The sequence below is a fragment of the Elgaria multicarinata genome, chromosome 3 (assembly GCF_023053635.1).
Source record: "Elgaria multicarinata webbii isolate HBS135686 ecotype San Diego chromosome 3, rElgMul1.1.pri, whole genome shotgun sequence".
Lineage (NCBI taxonomy): Eukaryota > Metazoa > Chordata > Lepidosauria > Squamata > Anguidae > Elgaria > Elgaria multicarinata.
This window is the reverse complement of record NC_086173.1, coordinates 10702468-10721098: the sequence shown is the minus strand read 5'-3', so window position 1 is coordinate 10721098 and position 18631 is coordinate 10702468. Positions and strand designations below refer to the sequence as shown.

Sequence of the window (18631 nt, the reverse complement as noted above, 5' to 3'; positions counted from 1 at the left end):
TAAAACAGTAAATAGCAAGGCCCTGCCGCATAGGCTTACAATCTAATAAAATCATAGTAAAACAATAAGGAGGGGAAGAGAATGCCAACAGGCACAGGGTAGGGTAAACAGGCACAGGGTAGGGTAAAACTAACAGTATAAAGTCCGCACAACATCAAGTTTTAAAAGCTTTAGGAAAAAGAAAATTTTTTAGTTGAGCTTTAAAAGCTGCAATTGAACTCGCAGGTGAACTCGGATGAGGTAGTGCAATGCTGGGGAACCTGGAACCCTCCAGATGTTTTAGACTACAACTCCCATCAGCCCAAGCCAGTAAAACCAAAGGTCAGGGGTAACAGGAGATGCAATCCTAAATGTCTGGAAGGCACCAGGTTGCCTACCTCAATGCAGTGCTCATAAGTAATAGAAAAGGCTGAATCTCTGACCCTACTGTGAATGATGCACTGTTTCTCCTGGCCTTGTCGAGCATGGACATCCCAACTGTGGAAGCCTATCTATGAAGACCTCTATGCACAGAGACTTCCCTGGGTCCAGGAACAGTGGGTTCTGGAACCCAGATAGCCCATTGTTCCAGGATCCATTGTCCCATTGTTCTGAGTTGACTCACATGGAGATAAACATGCTCAGGTGTCACCACCTGAGACATCCATGCTTGGTGGGGCCAGAGCCACAAGAAGATGTGTGTCAGAGCCACAAGAATAATGCTTAAAGGGGCTGTTTAGTGCTTGACTTGAGTGTGGTGAGACCTGGTTTACGTTCTACTTGGCTTTGAAGCCTGCCTTGGGTAAGTTCCTTTCTCGTAGCCTCACTTCCTTCATCCGTAAAATGGAAATGTTAATGGCCACTGGGTTGCTGTGAGGATGAATCATTGCTGTAGAAAGCTTGAGGTCTCTGCCTTATGCCAGGTCAGGCTATTTGCCCATCTATTCCAGGATTGTCTATTCTGACTAGCTCTCCAGGATCTTGGTCAGAGAATCTTTGGCCATCACCAGCTACCTGTACCTTTGAATTGAACATGCCAGGGAGTGAAACTTGGACTATTCTACATGCCAGTGCCAGCTCTAGGTTGCCTCCCTCCCTCAGTGATTCTACCTTCTCACTGCTGTCATCACCAATTACTCTTGTTCCTCATCCTCTCTCTCAGCATTGCTACTACTTGATTGGCTTGACAGGCAGAGAGACAAGCAGTAGTAGCACCTCCTCCTCCTCCTTCTCATCACCACTACTGTCTGGGCCAGAGCGAGAGGCAGGAGAACAACCAGGTTGCAGGGATGAAGAGGAGGAGCAGCTCCAGGGGGCTCTTGTCAGTGGGCCCCTGCTGGATATGGGCCCTCGTCCAATGCCCAGCCACGCCTACTCTTGACACCGGCCCTGCTACAAGCAGAGCATGTGATCCTCCACTGAACGACGGTCCCTCTGACTTTGCGTGGAGGGAAGTGCTCTGTAAATTCTTCTTGAAGAGCTTAGCTTTCCCGGATGTGGGGTTTTTCTCTCACAGCAAAATCTAAGGTCCGTCGGCGAGTAAGCCTTGTTTTCTTTGGTTTTTCACCTTATACCCAGTTGGTGACTGTTTGGCCGCAAAGATTGTGCAATTTCACAAGAGTCCTTTACATTCCTTTCTGGTTTTTTGTGTTGTTTTTTTTTGGAAGTTATCTCAGCAAATTATTATGTGAAATACAGGAAACGTTTATATAAGGAGAAAACAATCTCTGGCAAGAAATGACGACTTAGGAGCTGGTACTACTCGTAGTCATTGCTTGGAAGAAAGCCTTTGGAGGAAAGTGAGGTGCTGGTAGCCCTCTTGGCTCCTCCAAATGAAATATGCAGTATAGATGAAATTATATATTTTTATTGGGTCAAGTGGTTGTTTCAAAGCCCAAGTACGTGATGAGCTGTTCTTTTACGCAGTTCTTGTGCCTTTGTCAGCTCTCCCTGACCTTGTGCTCTCCAGATGTCTTGGATGACAACTCCCGAGATGCCTGTCTATTGGTCATGTTGGCTGGGGTTGATGGGAGTTGAAGTCCAAAACAATTGGAGAGCTCCAGGTTGGGAAAGGCTGTTGTTTGGGACGTTGCTTGAGCAGCAGAGATAATATAAGGCAAACAAAAACAGCTTCTTGAAAACATACAAAATATTGTGTTGCTTAATTAGATCAAAACACTGTCTTGGTCAGTGTTCTCATTACAACAGGGAAGATGCCATTTGGATGCTAGCAAGCAGGAGATCAGGGTAAGGCTGACAGCTATTCACCAACAGTGCAATCTTAAACATTTCTAATTGGAAATAAGTTCCACTGAGTTCAAAGGGAGTTACTCTTAGGTACAGTATTACAACCTTAGCCAGTGGGCATCTTGTGGTGGTGAGTTCCATCTGTTAATTGTGTGTGTACGTTTGTGTATGGGGTAGGATGAGAGAGAGAAGTACTTTCTTCTACTAACCAGTTTTGCTGGGCTACACACATACACACACTGTCTACCGGGACAAATATGTCTGTTTTTTTCTGTACCATTTGTAATTTTATAAACCCCTATCATGTCATCTCCTTAGGCTGAAATCCTATACATGCTTACCTGGGGCTTCCTTCTGGGTAGATTTGTATAGACATGCACAGTTGTCATTTGCCTCTACCCCCAGCAAACAAATAACCTTAGACCTGACTGCCCCCACCTGTTGCCCTCCAGATGTTTTGGACTTCAACTCCCATCATCCCCAGACAGCATGGCCAGTGGTCAGGAATGTTGGGAGTTGTTATCCAAAACATCTGGAGGGCACGAGGTTGGGGAAGGCTCCCTTAGCCTATCCATATATGGAAGGTAGTCTAAGCCCTTGATGCTCGGCGTCTTCTTCCTGTGGCACCCAAGTTAGCTTAGCGCTGGTTCGCACATATGTGTTCATCACTTGTCAAGATGAAGTGATGACTTACAAGTGCGAACGAGCCACTGCAGATGGAAAGCCACAGAGAGATCATTCCTGTCACCCCATGTCACCTCGGACAGACCACGTTTCCTTGTAATCTCTACGCGTTCGGCTGTCGGTCATCAAGTACTGAGTAATCAAGAGATGTGTGAAACTGCTCATGGTTTCATTTCGCGCTCCCCCTCTCTGCAAGCAGTATATTTTAGGAGGTAAGCTCTAAATAGGGGAGGGGATGAGAGAAAAAGAAAAGATCAGATGGGGTCTAGGTCTAATAGTGGTAGGGTATGAATCACCAACTAAAGAGGAAAGGGCTCCTCAAAAAAGAGGGCAAAAGAGGACATTTATGTGTATAAATTATATGCTAATGTATATTAGCTAGCATATAATAGGTTTAGGAATCATTGCCCTTCCTTCCTTCCTTCCTTCCTTCCTTCCTTCCTTCCTTCCTTCCTTCCTTTCTTTCTTTTCTTATCACTCCTTTTTTCCTCCAAGAAACTCAAGGCAGCATACATAATCCTCCTCCTCACCATGTTTATCCTCATAACAACAACCCTGTGTGGTAGGTTGGGCTGAGAGTCTCTGACTCTGAGAGTGAGGACTATAATGGATCCTGTTGTTTTATCCTGTTGTTTTTATATTTTTGATGGTTTTAAATTTTGTATACTTTTTTTTAATGTTCACTGTTTTTAACTTTTGTAAACCGCCCAGAGAGCTTCGGCTATGGGGCGGTATATAAATTTAATAAATAAATAAATAAATAAATTTAATAATAAATAAATATAACTCAGGTCTCCCGACTTCTAGACCCATGCTCTAGCCACCACACTGGCTATCAATTTAAACAGAAATACAGTACATTTCGCCGCAGTGTGGACGACTGTGATCAGGTGACCTGTGTGGCTCCCTGTTCAGTCAGTTATCCAGGTGCTAACTGTTGGTGGACAATAGTCCTGATAGGTTCTTGATCTTTAAACTTGAATTGGACCGGACAGCCCTTCAAATAGAGGATACCTTGAAATAGAGGGAGGTGCTCCAGGAGCCCTTCAAGTAGACAACTGTCTTCTGTAAAAGAGGACACCTGGACACCCTAGGTCATGCTACTCTCTGGTGTCAGCCAATTGTCAGCCATTGATCATATTCTTCTAAGCATTGAAAGCCAGATAGTTTTGTGGAGGGGAGGAGAATACACACCTTCCTGCTTCTGAACATACGGGGACATCTGGCTAGCTACTGCTGACTGTTCCCAAGTTCTTCCTCCATCCCTAAACACCACCTATTTCTGCTTGTTTTACACGAGGTAGGGACAGCTGATGGCCTGCAGGCCAGATCTGTCTAAGAGACTATTTTATCCAGCTTCCTACATGCAATCTTAATTAAGAGGTGTGTGTGTGAGGGGGGGGGGGGAATGCCCACAGCTTCAATGTAAGACAAATGAACTGATAATTAATAGCTGTGGGGGGAGATATAGATCAAGGGTGGGGAACCTCAGGCCCGGGGCCCAAATCCTGCCAGGCCCCCAGATGGCCATCCCCTTTCCCCTGTCTTCCAGATTAATTCTGTGAGCAAGTTTCAAATTAGGAAACCGCAATTTGTGTAAAAGCAGGGTTGTCGAACCTCAGGCATGTGGGCCAAATCTGTCCTGTCCCAATATGGTACTCTGGGTTTCCCCAGATGGCCATGCCTCTTTCTCCAACCACGATCGTTTGTGCAGTTCCCCCCCCCCCCCCACACTCTGAAAGGTTGAAATACCTAAGGTTTAGTTACTGGCAGTGAGAGCTTTAAGCTAAAATATGCTGGTATGATGGACCCGTCTCTGTTACCTTTGACCCCACCCACCCCTCGAATGCAGCCCCCAAGAGGTTCTCCAAAGTGGAATTTGGTCCTGGAGGTGAAAGGGGTTCTCCCCCCCTCCATTTTTATACCGCCCAATAGCCGAAGAATCTGCACCCCTCGTACGGATAGTCCACATGTTAATGCTGCATCTCACATCAAGTCTTGTACCCAAAATGTGAGCACATCTGCACTGTGAAAACTTTACTGCTGGGTGGTGGTGCCAACTTTCTCCCCCCCCCTTTTTTTTTTTTTATTTAGCCTACAGCACCCGGTATTCCCAGGCGGTCTCCCATCCAGGTACTAACCAGGCCTGACCCTGCTTAGCTTCCGAGATCAGACGAGATCGGGCGTGTTCAAGGTAGTATGGCCGTAGGCGGTGGTGCCAACTTTAGGTTCCACGTCAAATGCAGCAGCTTTCAATATACTCTGCTGCTTGAAATTTCTGGAATAGGGGGATTCTGTTTACTTCTCGGGGGGGGGATCTACACTACTGCTTTTAAAGCGCTTTAAAGCACGTTGAAAACGTTTTGAAATCTGTATATGCAGTGTGTCCTGGGCCCCAACAGTTGTCAAAACTGTTATAAAGCACTTTAAAGCACTTTAAAGCAGTAGTGTAGATCCCCTCTTGGACTGTTATTTCTCTGTTTGTTTGTTACTACCTCTGTAACACCCTTTTTGCCAAAAATTCACCAAGGATGTGCGCAATAAATTCAAAATAAAACCAAGAAGTCAAAAACAAAACAACCCACCTCTGTTACTAAAACATTCGAACAAGATGCAATCCGATGCATCTTTAGGTAGAAAAGCCCTACAAATCCTAGGCTTCACCAGCCAGCGTTAGAGGAGTTTTTCTGTTTAAACATGAATAGGACTGCACCTTCACACACTGAAAATAATGTAAAAGAGTAGGTTAAAGAGATATGAGCCTTCTAGGGACTTTTTAGCCATCTAAAGCTGTAAGTAAGTAATTCTTGATTAAGGTATTTTTAAAGAAATAATTTTATTTATTTGTTTGCTGTCACAGAGGAAACTACCGATAGATAGATAGATAGATAGATAGATAGATAGATAGATATCTCATTAATTCATAAATACAAATGATAGCAAAGTAGAGTTATAAACATAATCAAACTCATACCAGTTAAATTGCTCCCAATAGTATATAAGGTTGTACTGAATCCTGGGCCAGTTCTACACCAAGCAGGATATAACACTTTAAAAACGGTTTGAAAACTGCATATGTAATGTGTCCTTTGACAGTTGTCCAAACCTTTATAAACTGTTATAAGCAGTAGTGTAGATCCTGCCCGGAACTTTATTGTTCTAACATAAAATAAGAAGACTCTGTTTATCTGTAAAGAAATTCTTTACTGATTGTCCTTCTCTATCTCTAAACATATTAATGAATTTCATCATTGAGTCCATATCCCAAACCCTCATACACCAATCATCAGTTGTTGGATTAACCCTTTATTAAGCTTTTGGTAAAACAAATGAACAAAACTCAACAATTATCAGGTTGTCGTTGTTGTTGTTTTAAAAAATCACAATGCATACCCCCCCCCCCTTGGTATTTTAAAAGGAAAACAATAATTTCCAGTTGACATTTGCAAACCCGTCTTGATTTTTCACTGAAGCTTCGTGCTGATTTGTTGGGTGTTCTGTGAAGGGATTGTCAATGCAGCGGGTCAACAGCTACGAAAGAACGTCGCCCGGCCTCACTGCGATAGGATGAGTCAGTTTTGTCCCGTCCCCCCCCGACATAGGGGAAAGAATGCTTTCTGGCTTAGAAACCACATTTTAAAAAATAATCTTGGAGAAATAGTTTAACATACAAATAAATAGAGCACGTCTTCATCAGTTATTGTTAAATGTTATTTTCATTCAGTTTATCAGTTTTTACTCTAAAAAACAAAGATACACCTAAAATGTTTACCATACAGTAAGAAGATTTCAGTGACATACTATTATTATTGCTATTATTATCATGAAGATGACGATTTACTTTTGCTCCTGCTATTACTGTTATTGCTGTGAATGGTTACTGTTATTAACAATAGTGATAATAAATGTCCTGAAGCTTGGTATCTTTTAAGTATCTCATCCCAGCATTAGATAAATAGCTGTATATATTTCTAAAATAAACCATTGGAAATCCATGCCTACCCAATTTTTAGGTTCAGGTTTTATTCTGGAAGGTTTCAGTGTGTCCATATGCTATATTGTTCTTTTGTAATCACCTAATATTTCAATTTGTAACTAATTTATTATATGTTCTATCAGAACATAGTCAGTGTGTGGATTAAAGTTGTGTTGTGATCCTGTCCTTATGATTCAAAGAGGAGAAGCCCACTTGGGTAATAGTTTGTCTGGAGAAACAGGTGATTTGGTTGCTCTTGTCTAAAGCTTCTTTGGAATGCACTTTTGAGTTAAAGCCATCTGCCAGGATCTGGACTAGAGTGGCCACTTATGCATCACTAAAAATAAATAAATACAGGATACACATCACCAGAAAAGAACTTGCATAAAATGTGCATATGCTAATTTATATGTACGCAAATTTTGAACTACTTACTATAGTTTGAACAGAAATACCAAACCTCTAGTGGGGAAGATCTTGAGCAGGTGACCTGGCTACCTTGCTCAGTCTGCTGTGCAGGTGCTGTCGATGGTCAACCTCAAGGCCCAGTTCTTCCTTTGGATGGTTCATAGAACTTTTCCCCATGAGCTATTTATTGTGCGCTCATGATTCTTCACTAGCTGTAGTTTGCAGGTGCTTCTGGGCCTCTCCCATACTTTGCAACCATTTTTTCCCCTAACGAGGAGAGTCTGGTATTTTTGTGAATGGTTGCATGAAACCCTGGTGTATTTGCACAATTTCACTATATCACAGTGCCACGTTTGGGTTGTGGAATAGAAATACAGAAAGGCAGAGAAAAGAAATGCCCGGGAAGGGGAGGGGGAACATGTGTAAAGAAGCTGATCTTAATCTCACAAAGAATCCAGAAGCAGAAGGCTCAGTAAAGTGGTGGGTTAAAAGCCTCATGTAGAAAAGCTTTTTATCTTTAAACCATACTTGAACCAGACAGCTCTTCAAATAGAGGACATCTTCAAACAGGCGGCTGTCTCTAGGAGCACTTCAAATAGAGAACTGCCCTCTGTAAAGCAGGACACATGGCCACCTGAGGACAGAAACCAGTTTAGTTTGATCCAACAAAGTTGCTAAAAAGTTTCTGGTGACTAGAGAGGATTTTATTTTTCTTTCGTATTCCAGAAGAATGAGGCTGCAGTAATACTAGCACGTCCTGCCTGTGTGCTTGCTTTTGTGCCTGCGTAATACTTGCTCATCCTACGCATTTATAAAATCCATTTGTAATGAAGTGGCTCTCTCTTGCAGAGGAAACATACCCTGCAAACTTTACTTTGAGTGTCTCTCTGCTAAAGGAAGAGTGAACATGATGAAAGGTTGTGTAATGGGCAACTCCTACCTAAAAAACCAGCACCTATTTAAAAGGGAGAGTACCTGTTTTCTCACATTGGGTGTGTTCGAAGGACAGTTTTCTACATTCTCAGCTTGGCCCGCCAGCAGAAGTGTGGGAAGCATCTTTAGATATGCAAAGTATATTTTGGTGTGGGCACACATGTACCTTGGAAATACTGGCGAGGATTGCGTCTCTGAGGTTGCTTCTGCAGCCTGGTCCCAAACAGTGCAAAAGTTGTATATGCATCTCCGCTGCCGTTTTCAAGCCATTGTATGGATTCTCCTTGGAACTTTCAGTTGCTATTGCTCTTATTTGGGACCTGACCATTAAATGGGTTATTTGAAGGACATCAACTTGTATGATCCACAGCTTGGGCGACCGACTGACTGTGTGGGGATGTGCAGTATTGATGGGTTTCTTGTGAGACAATATCAGCCTTCATAAGAAAGGAGCGCCCCCTTCTGCATGACCTGTATGATACTGCCCATTTAAGATCTTCTTTGGGAATTCTGCTAGTTTGCCTGATTACATTAGCTAGCCTGAGAGACAGGGCCTTCTCAGCAGTGGCCCCACATTTTTGAAACTCCATTTGATCCATGTATCCTTACTACAGCGCAGGCCTTTAAAAGGGCCTTGAAATTATACCTGTTCTGGGCCACATTCTCTTAACAGTACTGGTGTCTTCGTGTGTTTTATGTTAATCTTTGTGGTAGCCTTTAGGCAAGCCCTACAAGCTGCTCTCTTAAACTGTGTACTGTGATCTGATTTGATCATTCTAATGTAAATTAAGGCATTTTGTTTTGTGTGGACATTGCCTTGTGTGGGCTGCACCCTAAAAAAGGGTTGGGAAACTTTCCCGCCCCTGAAACCCACATGGCAGTGGTGGTGGGTGCAGCCAGAATCAAAACTGGGCAGGGCCATCTCATAATCCTTGTGGGTACCTGGTCGACAGCTACTTGGCCACTGTGTGAACAGTGCTGGACTAGATGGACCCTTAGTCTGATCCAGCAGGGCTCTTCTTATGTCCTTATGTGCTTTTCTTGTGAACTCAGACAATCACACACCATCCCATCCAACCATTCATACTCAGACACAAGTATGAATGGAAGAGAGAGAGAGGGAGAGAGAGAGAATGATGGATGATGGACTTGGTTTACACACACACACATTGTCGGATGGATTATAGAGTGAGGAAGGGCCATAGCTCAGCAGTAGAGCACCTGTTTGTTATGCAGAATGATCCCTGACATTTCCAGGTAGTGCTGAGGAAGGGTCCTGCCTGCATCCCCAGAGCTGCTGAAAACAATTAACAGTGCAATCCTATATATGTCTACTCTGAAGTAAGTCCCATTGAGTTCAATGGGGCTCAGTCCCTTGTATGTGGGTATTGGATTTCACCCTATGGAGGAAAAGATGGAATAGCTCCACAGTGTCTTTTGTTTGGTAGTGCTAGGAGCTGTCCATCTGGAAGCACACATTGATTGCAATGGCAAGACTTCGCATGTCTGCTGTAAGCAAATGTTACTGAGAGGCAGAGAGCTGGCGGCAGCCCTGCAATTAAGGTAATGCTTCGCTTAGCCCTTGGTTTTGGCAAGTAAAGTTGAGGAATGGTTAAGGCAGTTGAAACATTTATATATTTAGCAGCTATTAAAAGAATGCAAATAACAGCTTAAAGGATTTTGTAGAAATGTTTTTGGTATCTACATTTTATGGCTTGTGTATTTTCATTATCTGTTTGGTTATTTTTAAATATTTGGCATGCAAGCAGGAGCGCCAATAAAGCCCAGCAGATAATCCCTTGCTGGACCATTGCCAAGAAGGCAGTTTCAAGTTTACAGATTAATTGGCAGGCAAATTTTAATCCGCAATTAAAGCTTGAGCTGGTTCATCTACCGATTAAATTGATCCAGGACTTTAACTCTAGAAAAACACATGGATTTCTTTTTCTTTGCTTTTCTTTTTCAAATATATCCAAGAAAAGTGGGGGGGGGGGGAAGGGGGACAAATCATAAACAAAAGAACAACAAAGCAATAAAATAAAATAAATCTATTCAGGGTAACTGTTCACAAGAATAATAACGAATTTAAAAAGAAAGACAAAAGTTGGATGCGACTTATTTCAAATGTATACAATTTGGTAAGCGGTCTTTATATCTAAATAAGCACCCAGATGAAACTGGATGGGTGTTTATTTGTCCAAGCTTGAAGTAGGAGTCTCTTTGCAACTGTAAGGGCTCTTAGTACCCACTAATGCTGTCCTTCTGTTAATCTCCCCATCACAGGAACATAATTTAAAAGTGCATAATTTCAAACCCACAATAACTGCAGAATTTTCAAGAACAAAATTTATACCAGCAATAATAACGTCCAACCAGAAAGAAGCCAGCATAGGGCATGACCACATCATCTTCCTCAAAGTTATTATTTATTTGTTTTGTATGTTTTAGCCAAAGACTACTTCCTTTTAGTAGGGTAACGTGGAGCGTTACAGCCCACAACCCCTCCAAATTACAAATATTATAAATTCATAAAAGAGGTTCATAACTAGGGGGGAAATGTTATCTCCATGGTCTAACATACTGCTCTGAAATGTCAATAACCAGTTATTCATTATTCTAAGTTGCCAATAAACCAACATTGATGTGTTTGTGGGTTCTGCAAACACCGTGAAGGGTATCTGCCATTACTTGTTACACTGCTATGTTTATTCAGCTTTCAAAAAACAAATGATGTGGAGCCAGCAGGGGCAAATACATGTAAAATGCTTGTTCTACACCTGCGATAATCAGGTGACCTATGGGGCAGCCTTCCCCAACCTGGAGTGCTCCTGATGTGTTGGACTACAACTCCCATCATTACCCAGCCAATGTACCAGTGGTAGGGAAGAAGGGAGTTGAAGTCCTAATTCGCATTTGGAGAGTGCCAGCTTCCGGTATGTTATAGGGAATCTCAAGTTGCTAGAACAGCATTTTCCTTTCTATACTGACAATATGAGAGACTACTGTTTTTGTGGTATTTATGTAGTTTTATGCTTTGGACTACAATTCCCATCAGCCTCATGCCCAATGGTCAGGGATTATAGGAATCGAAGTCCAAAGCATCTGCAGGGCTGGACTTCTGGATAAACAACAGAGTTGTTAGTTATGGGGTAATGAGGAAGTGTAGCAACCTCCTTCAAATGCATCCTGTAGCTGGTCAGAACAAATAACTCGAGGACATTTTATTCTCACAATAACTTGGTGAAGTAGCTTTGGCTGAGAGTTAGGGACATACTCTTATACACTCAGTAAGCTTCATTGCCATGCATAAAATCTGAATCTGCTTCTTCCATATCGAAGCCCATCAATTTATCCACGACTCCACTACAAAACCTGTCCGTGTTAGTATGTTTGGCCCATTCCAATGACATCACAGCAGCTCAGCCAATGGCTATTCCATAAACTGGAGCCCATGACAAGTTCCTGTGACGTCACAGCAGCTCAGCCAGAGGAAAGATGGGGCTTTTGAATTGGCAGCTAAGTCAGTTTATGAGTTTCCTCAGATTTTCTCTCTCCCCCCACCCACCCAGCCCAAGGGACTTGTAACTTTGGGAGTGGGGTGCGGATTGAAAAACAACAACAGATACAGCAATTTGTCAGCAAATATATGCTTTATGTCCTATGCTTTAGTTTGGCTCCTCCTTCATGTCTCTACAGCTGTGCTGATTGGCCTAACAGCATGAGCCTTACGTTCACTGTTAATATACAGATAATTTTAGATTTCAGGATATGAATGTTGTGCATTGCGTTGCTGTTGTTGTTGTTGTTTGTCGTTCTCTGGACTCAGCTGTCAAATTAGGGACAGTTAGCAGCCCTTTGAAGTGGCCAGTTCTGTCGCTTAGGTTCATGGGATAAACCAATTATTTTTGAAGGTTCCAATAAACCGGTCAGTTTGTAAAGTGGCCGAGGCAGCTGCACACCAGACAGTTTGTTGAAAGTGCCTGTTACCTTTCCGCCAACCGGCACCATGAGCCCACCGCTGTGGCATTCCAATGGCTCATTCTCGGAGACTGGTTTAAGAAGTGAGTCAAGTGTTTTTCAGATCCCGCTTCTAACCTGGTGTCGTTTGCCAGCATTCATAGTTTTACTACCACATTTTTCTATTTTCAGCGGGGTGAGGGGTGGGGGGAGAGTGAGTGAGTGAGGTTTTCTTCTCTCTCCTGTTGTCGTGGGAAGGAGGTGCTTAAGCAGCAGGGGAAAAGGTGACGGGGACAGACGTGGCTGGGTGATGGTGCTAGAAGCGTCAGTGCTAGAGGGCCGATAATAAACCTCATGTCCTGTGCCTGCCTCCTCTCTGTGGTAGGGGCATGCAATGCCAAGTCAGAGCAACAGCTTTTGAAGCAAGTGTTGACACACAGAGGCACATACACTGAGAACTTGGCCCTGCTGAGCAGGCAGCAAGGGTAAGCAGAGTTGGGCACCTACTGAGGGCCCACAACCCAGGAAGGGCCCACTGACAAGACCCCCTGGACCTCCTCCTCCTCTTCACCACTGCAACTTGACTGCTCACCTGCCTCTCGCTCTGGTGGTGGTGAGAAGGAGCAGTAGTAGATAAGCTGGAGTGCTGGGCTGCAAACAACAGAATGAAATTTAATAGGGATAAATGCCAAGTTCTATACCTAGGAAAACGAAACCAAATTCGCAGTTACGAGATGGGGGATACTTGGCTCAGCAATACGACAAACGAGAAGGATCTTGGAATTGTTGTAGATCACACGCTGAATATGAGCCAATGGTGTGATGTGGCTGCAAAAAAAGGAAATGCTATTTTGGTCTGTGTTAATAGAAATATAGCTTCCAAATTGCGCGAGGTACTGGTTCCCCTCTATTCGGCCCTGGTTAGGCCTCATCTTGAGTATTGCGTCCAGTTCTGGGCACCACACTTAAAGAAGGATGCAGACCAGCTGGAGCGTGTTCAGAGGAGAGCAACCAGGATGATCAGGGGTCTGGAAACAAAGCCCTATGAAGAGAGACTGAAAGAACTGGGCATGTTTAGCCTGGAGAAGAGAAGATTGAGGGGAGACATGATAGCACTCTTCAAATACTTGAAAGGTCGTCACACAGAGGAGGGCCAGGATCTCTTCTCGATCATCCTATTGTGGAGGACATGGAATAATGGGCTCAAGTTACAGGAAGCCAGATTCTAACTGGACATCAGGAAAAACTTCCTGACTATTAGAGCAGTACGACAATAGAACCAGTTAGCTAGGGAGGTTGTAGGCTCTCCCACACTAGAGGCAGCTGGACAACCATCTGTCAGGGATGCTTTAAGGTGGATTCCTGCATTGGGCAGGGGGTTGGACTCAATGGCTTTATAGGCCCCTTCCAACTCTACTATTCTATGATTCTAATTCATCATGTCCCACATTCCTACATTAGCAGGAGGACAGTAAATCTACAAGTCACCATGATAGAATCGGGGGGGGGGGAATTGATAGATCCCCCTTCCAAACAATCTCCACTAAATTGGGCAGGAATCAATGGCCTTATAGGCCCCTTCCAACTCTACTATTCTGTGATTCTAGATGCCATGGCCTGCACGCTCACTGACTCCCTCTTATGCCAAGCAAGTGGTAGCAATCATGAGAGGCAGGATGGGGAGCAGTGAGGGAGCCCCCTCCCTTAAAAACTTGGAGCTGGCATTGCTGTTGGTGTCTCAGTCCAGTTTGTCTATGGGAGGGGCCATGGTTCAGTGGTAGAACATCTGCTTTGTATGCGGAAGGTGCCTGGTTCAATCCTGGCATCTCCAGGTGGGGCAGGAAAAACTCTTGCCTGAAACCTAGGGGAGCCGCTGCCAGTCAGTGTCGGCAGTACTGGGTTAGATAGACCAATGGTCTGATTGCATATACGGCAGCTTCCTATGGTGGAACTGTGACAGCTTGATTAGACATGTCCACTTCCACCAGGCTTGAGCTTGATTGTGATGGAAGTGCTTGCCCTTGATGAAAGGGAGAAACTGGCTTTTCCTTATGCGGTAAAGCCCTTCAATGCTGCAAACTACTTAGCACTCTGTATCCGGCTTCACAACAATCCTGTGAGGTAGGCCAATATCTCTGCACCCCATGCACACATGCAAAAAATACTTGGCATAATGGCTGAGAAAGAATAGCTTGGTAAGGCAAGTCTGCCTGGGGAGAACATGAATATTGAACGTGGCTCTCCTTGATCAATGACTGAGGCTCTGCGTGAGTTTTGTTCTAAATATTAGGGCTCTCCTAGGGGAAGGGGGACCCTTTTTGCTGTAAAATTGCAGCCCCTCCCTTGTCAAGCCCTTTCCAAGACAGTGGGAGGATTGCATTGTGCACAACTCTATGGGCTGACTCGTTTAAACTGACTGCGGGCCCTTCAAAGGGGGCAGTCAGCCATGGCAATATATGGAGCATGGTCCTCCCCATTCCTGGGCAAGCCAGTGGGGTAAGTCACCCACACATACGCTGCCCCTGTGCCCTCCTTTAAAGGCAGCAGACATTTTCTCACTTGTTCTTGCGCTCTTTTGAACAATCACCAAAATGGGGAGCCTTTTTTTTTTCTACACCCCACCCCACTTCAGATCAGCAGTACTTATGGAGTTGAACCCAAAGATTCTGTTCTGCTCACGGAAGGAGCATTCTGCTCTTGAAAGACTCCTTGCGTGAGCGGAAGGCCCTTCTGTTGAGGAGTGGAGCCTTTGGATACAGCCTATGAGGTCCTGCTGCTGCAGCCTCTGTTTGCACCCCACCCAATCTGACCCTTTGCTGATGCTGGCAAATAGGGATACAGCTTTGTCTTCGCTCAGGCTGGATGCCTAGAAGAGCCAGTGTGGTGTAGTGGCTAAAGTGCTGGACTGGGAGCCAGGAGATGCGGGTTCTAGTCCCCACTCGGCCATGGAAACCCACTGGATGACTTTGGGCCAGTCACAGACTCTCAGCCCGACCTACCTCACAGGGTTGTTGTTGTGAGGATAAAATGGAGAAGAGGAGGATTATGTATGTCACCTTGGGTTCTTTGGGTGGGGGGAGGGGGTAAGGCAGGAAAATAATAATGATGATGATGATGATGATGATGATGATGACGACGACTCAATCACACCAAACTCACAAAACACCGCAGGCTCCATCCCAACTCATGCTTTGAAAGAATAACAATCAGCAGGAAAGAAGAGGTCTGCTGGACATTAACACAATCCATGCTAAACAGATAAAATCAATCAGAGAATTCTTTGACACTGAAAACACCCCCATCCGTAAAGCCATAGTAAAAACAGATAAAAACTGCACCCCACTCAACCTAGTATTACAAAATGAAGACCGAACCCGACCACTCTCACTCACAGAGAAAAAAGAAAAACGGGCACAAAAAGCACTCAACAAGAAGGACTACAACTTTATACAGAACTCACCAATAAACAAAGAACAATTGTATGAATGGCTCAGGAAGGGTGAACTATTTCCAGAAACAGAAGGATTCCTAATAGCTATACAGGATTAAGTTATAGCAACCAAGAACTACCAAAAATGTATCATAAAAAATAACAATGTAATACAGGATTAAGTTATAGCAACCAAGAACTACCAAAAATGTATCATAAAAAATAACAACGTAACTACAGACCTATGCAGGAAATGCCATCAATTCCAAGAAACAATAGGCCATGTAACAGGAGGATGTCAGATTCTGGCAGGAATGGACTATACAGACAGACACAATACAGCTGCAAAAATAATTCAACAACTGGCCATCAAATCCAACCTTATCAAACAACCTATACCATACTATACATACTTACCCCAAACCATCTTGGAAAATGCAGATCATAAAATATACTGGGACAGAACAATTCATACTGACAAAACAATATCTTGCAACCTACCAGACATAATGATCATCGACAAAAAAGAAAAAAACACCTACCTCATCGACATAGCAATACTGAATGACAAAAATGTTTTCAAAAAGAAAGGGGAAAAGAGAGAAAAGTATACACCACTGGCCATGGAAGTCAAAGAACTATGGCAACAGGAAAAGGTCACAATTATTCTGTTAGTCACATCAGTCACTGGCATCACATCAAAAGCTATATAGAAAACCTTCAGAAACTGGGCCTACCAAAATACATCCACACCAACATTCAGAAAGCAGTCATACTTAAAGCCTGCTAAATTGTCAGGAAATTCCTGAATCTGTAAAAGACAGCATGACTTGGCAATGCCTGTCATGTCTGTCTAGTAAAACCGCCATGAGCGAGAACGAGATAACAACAACAACAACAACAACAAAAAAAAACAACAACATGGTCCGCCCCTTGCTGATGCTGGGAAATATGGATATAGCTTTGTCTTTGCTCAGGCTGGATGCCTAGAAGATCTGTGCACAGATGGAATGTGTGTTGCAAGTGAGGTGCACTGAGTAGTCCCAGGCTCTGTGTGTGTGAATCCCATGGCTGGGAAACACGCCCAGCCCTGCCCCGCGTCCCTGCTCAGCAGAAGCACGGCTTTCCCAGCATAGCTGGTATTGCATTGTGCAAGGCAGGGCATGAAATTGCTGCTCTCATTTCTTTCCTGAACCATGCCTCAGCAAATAATCAAAATCAAAATAATAAAAATAATAGTAATAATAATACTTTTTTTTTTAAAAAAAGAACTACAACCATTCCTAACTATTCCTGCACTACAATTTGCAGGCTGCCCAGCAGTCTGTCCGGTCAACCTTTTCCTGACCTGTATGGGGAAAGCAGCCCTAGTAACACCAGGCATGGTGGTTGATAGACATATCATGCACAATCCAGAAAAAAAATGAAAGGTATACTTGAACAGATCTCAGTGGCTGCATGGGGAAACTCCTGATGATGAGTGCTGGTCAGACGTTCTCCATTTTTCAGGAATGCCCCTGATTTGTAGCACCACTGAACATACACCTCCAGCTTTGCAAGCAGAAGATCTGACCTTCAGTCCCTGGCCTCCAAATAAGGTTGGGACAGAATCTTATCTGAAGCCCTGGAGAGTCACTGCTTGTCAGTGTAGACACTATTGGGCTAGATCAGTGGTTCCCAATTAGTCAATTACTGCAGACCCCTTGCTTTTCAAATGCCAAGCCATGGACCCCCTACTTTTGAAAAAAATTGTTATGTCTATGGTAGTTACCTGTGCGAAGCAGTTTTTCGGAGAAAATAAGGGGTAGCCCCTAATAAGCAAAGGATTTTAGGTACACTAAAAACAGACCATAAAATTTGTGATATTTGTGATATTACCACGCAAAAATGGCAATGATTTAGTTAGGAATATAAAGCTGAATTTAATTTTACTAACGTCTAGTTTACAGTTGAACAAATTGTGAACTGTTAGTGGGAGAAATCATGCCTCTTTTTGTCCCGAACAATCCCTTCCACATCCGGTTCAATATTTCCTACTTTTAATCTCAAATCTGGATCAACATCAAGCTGATTTCTATGCTTCTCCTTCATATAACAAAATGTCAAAAATGTTTGTTCATAAAGATATGTGGAACAAAAGGGAACTAGATGTTTCAAAGCTTTTTCACCTAATTTTTTATAATCAGGAAAAACCTTCACCCAGAATTGGTCCAGTCTATATACTTTGAAAAATGATTTCAATGAACCATCACAAGTCACGTCAACAGGTGCATCTTGCTCTTCCGCAGATAGGGTTGTTAGTTGTACATCACCACATTCAAAAGGGTTCCTTCTCCATGAGTTTTCAGGATTAGGTGCAGGGAAGAAATCTCTGAAACTAGTCGCTAAATCATGCAGGTGCTTTCACGCATGACATCACCATCGAAGCAAATGGAGCGTGGAAGACGGCATATTTTCTTTTATTAAAATGTGGACCTTGCAGAACTAATATGTGAATGGTGCCCAGACCCCTTGGGTGGGTTACACGGACCCCCTGGGTGGGTTACATGGACCCCCTGGGGTCTGCGGACCACCAATTGGGAACCACTGGGCTAGATGGAGCATAAGGCAGCGTCCTGTACTTCTACCAAGCTGACTTTGCTAATCTCTCAGCCTAACCTCGCAGGGTTGTTGTGCAAGAATAGTGTGATCACCCCCATGCATCTCACCCTGACTTTCTTGGGGGAAGAGCAGGATGCCAGTATAATAAATACATAGTAATCATTGAAGAAAATATCTACGTAAATGCACCCCTGGAAGACAAATCAGAAAATTCAGTGAGTGCAGGATGAAGCTTGCCTGACCTCTAATTAATAGTGGGAAACACAAGCATATACACTGTATATTATCATGTTACCCAGCATTAATTGGATATTAGCTCATATCAGCCTGGTGCCCTCCAGATGTTTTGGACTGCAATGCTCATAAATCCGAGCAAGCATAGCCAGTGGTCATGGATGATTGGAGCCAGAGTCCAA

General features: G+C 43.6%; 1 protein-coding gene and 1 non-coding gene across 3 annotated transcripts in view; one reads left to right on the top strand and one right to left on the bottom strand.

The window, feature by feature from the left end:
- HDAC7 (histone deacetylase 7) overlaps positions 1–18631 on the top strand; it is a 266746-nt gene that overhangs the window by 43980 nt on the left and 204135 nt on the right. The window lies entirely within an intron of this gene.
- Positions 5003–5121, bottom strand: LOC134397019 (5S ribosomal RNA). Its single transcript, XR_010025309.1, has one exon. It is a non-coding gene; the product is annotated as a 5S ribosomal RNA (ribosomal RNA).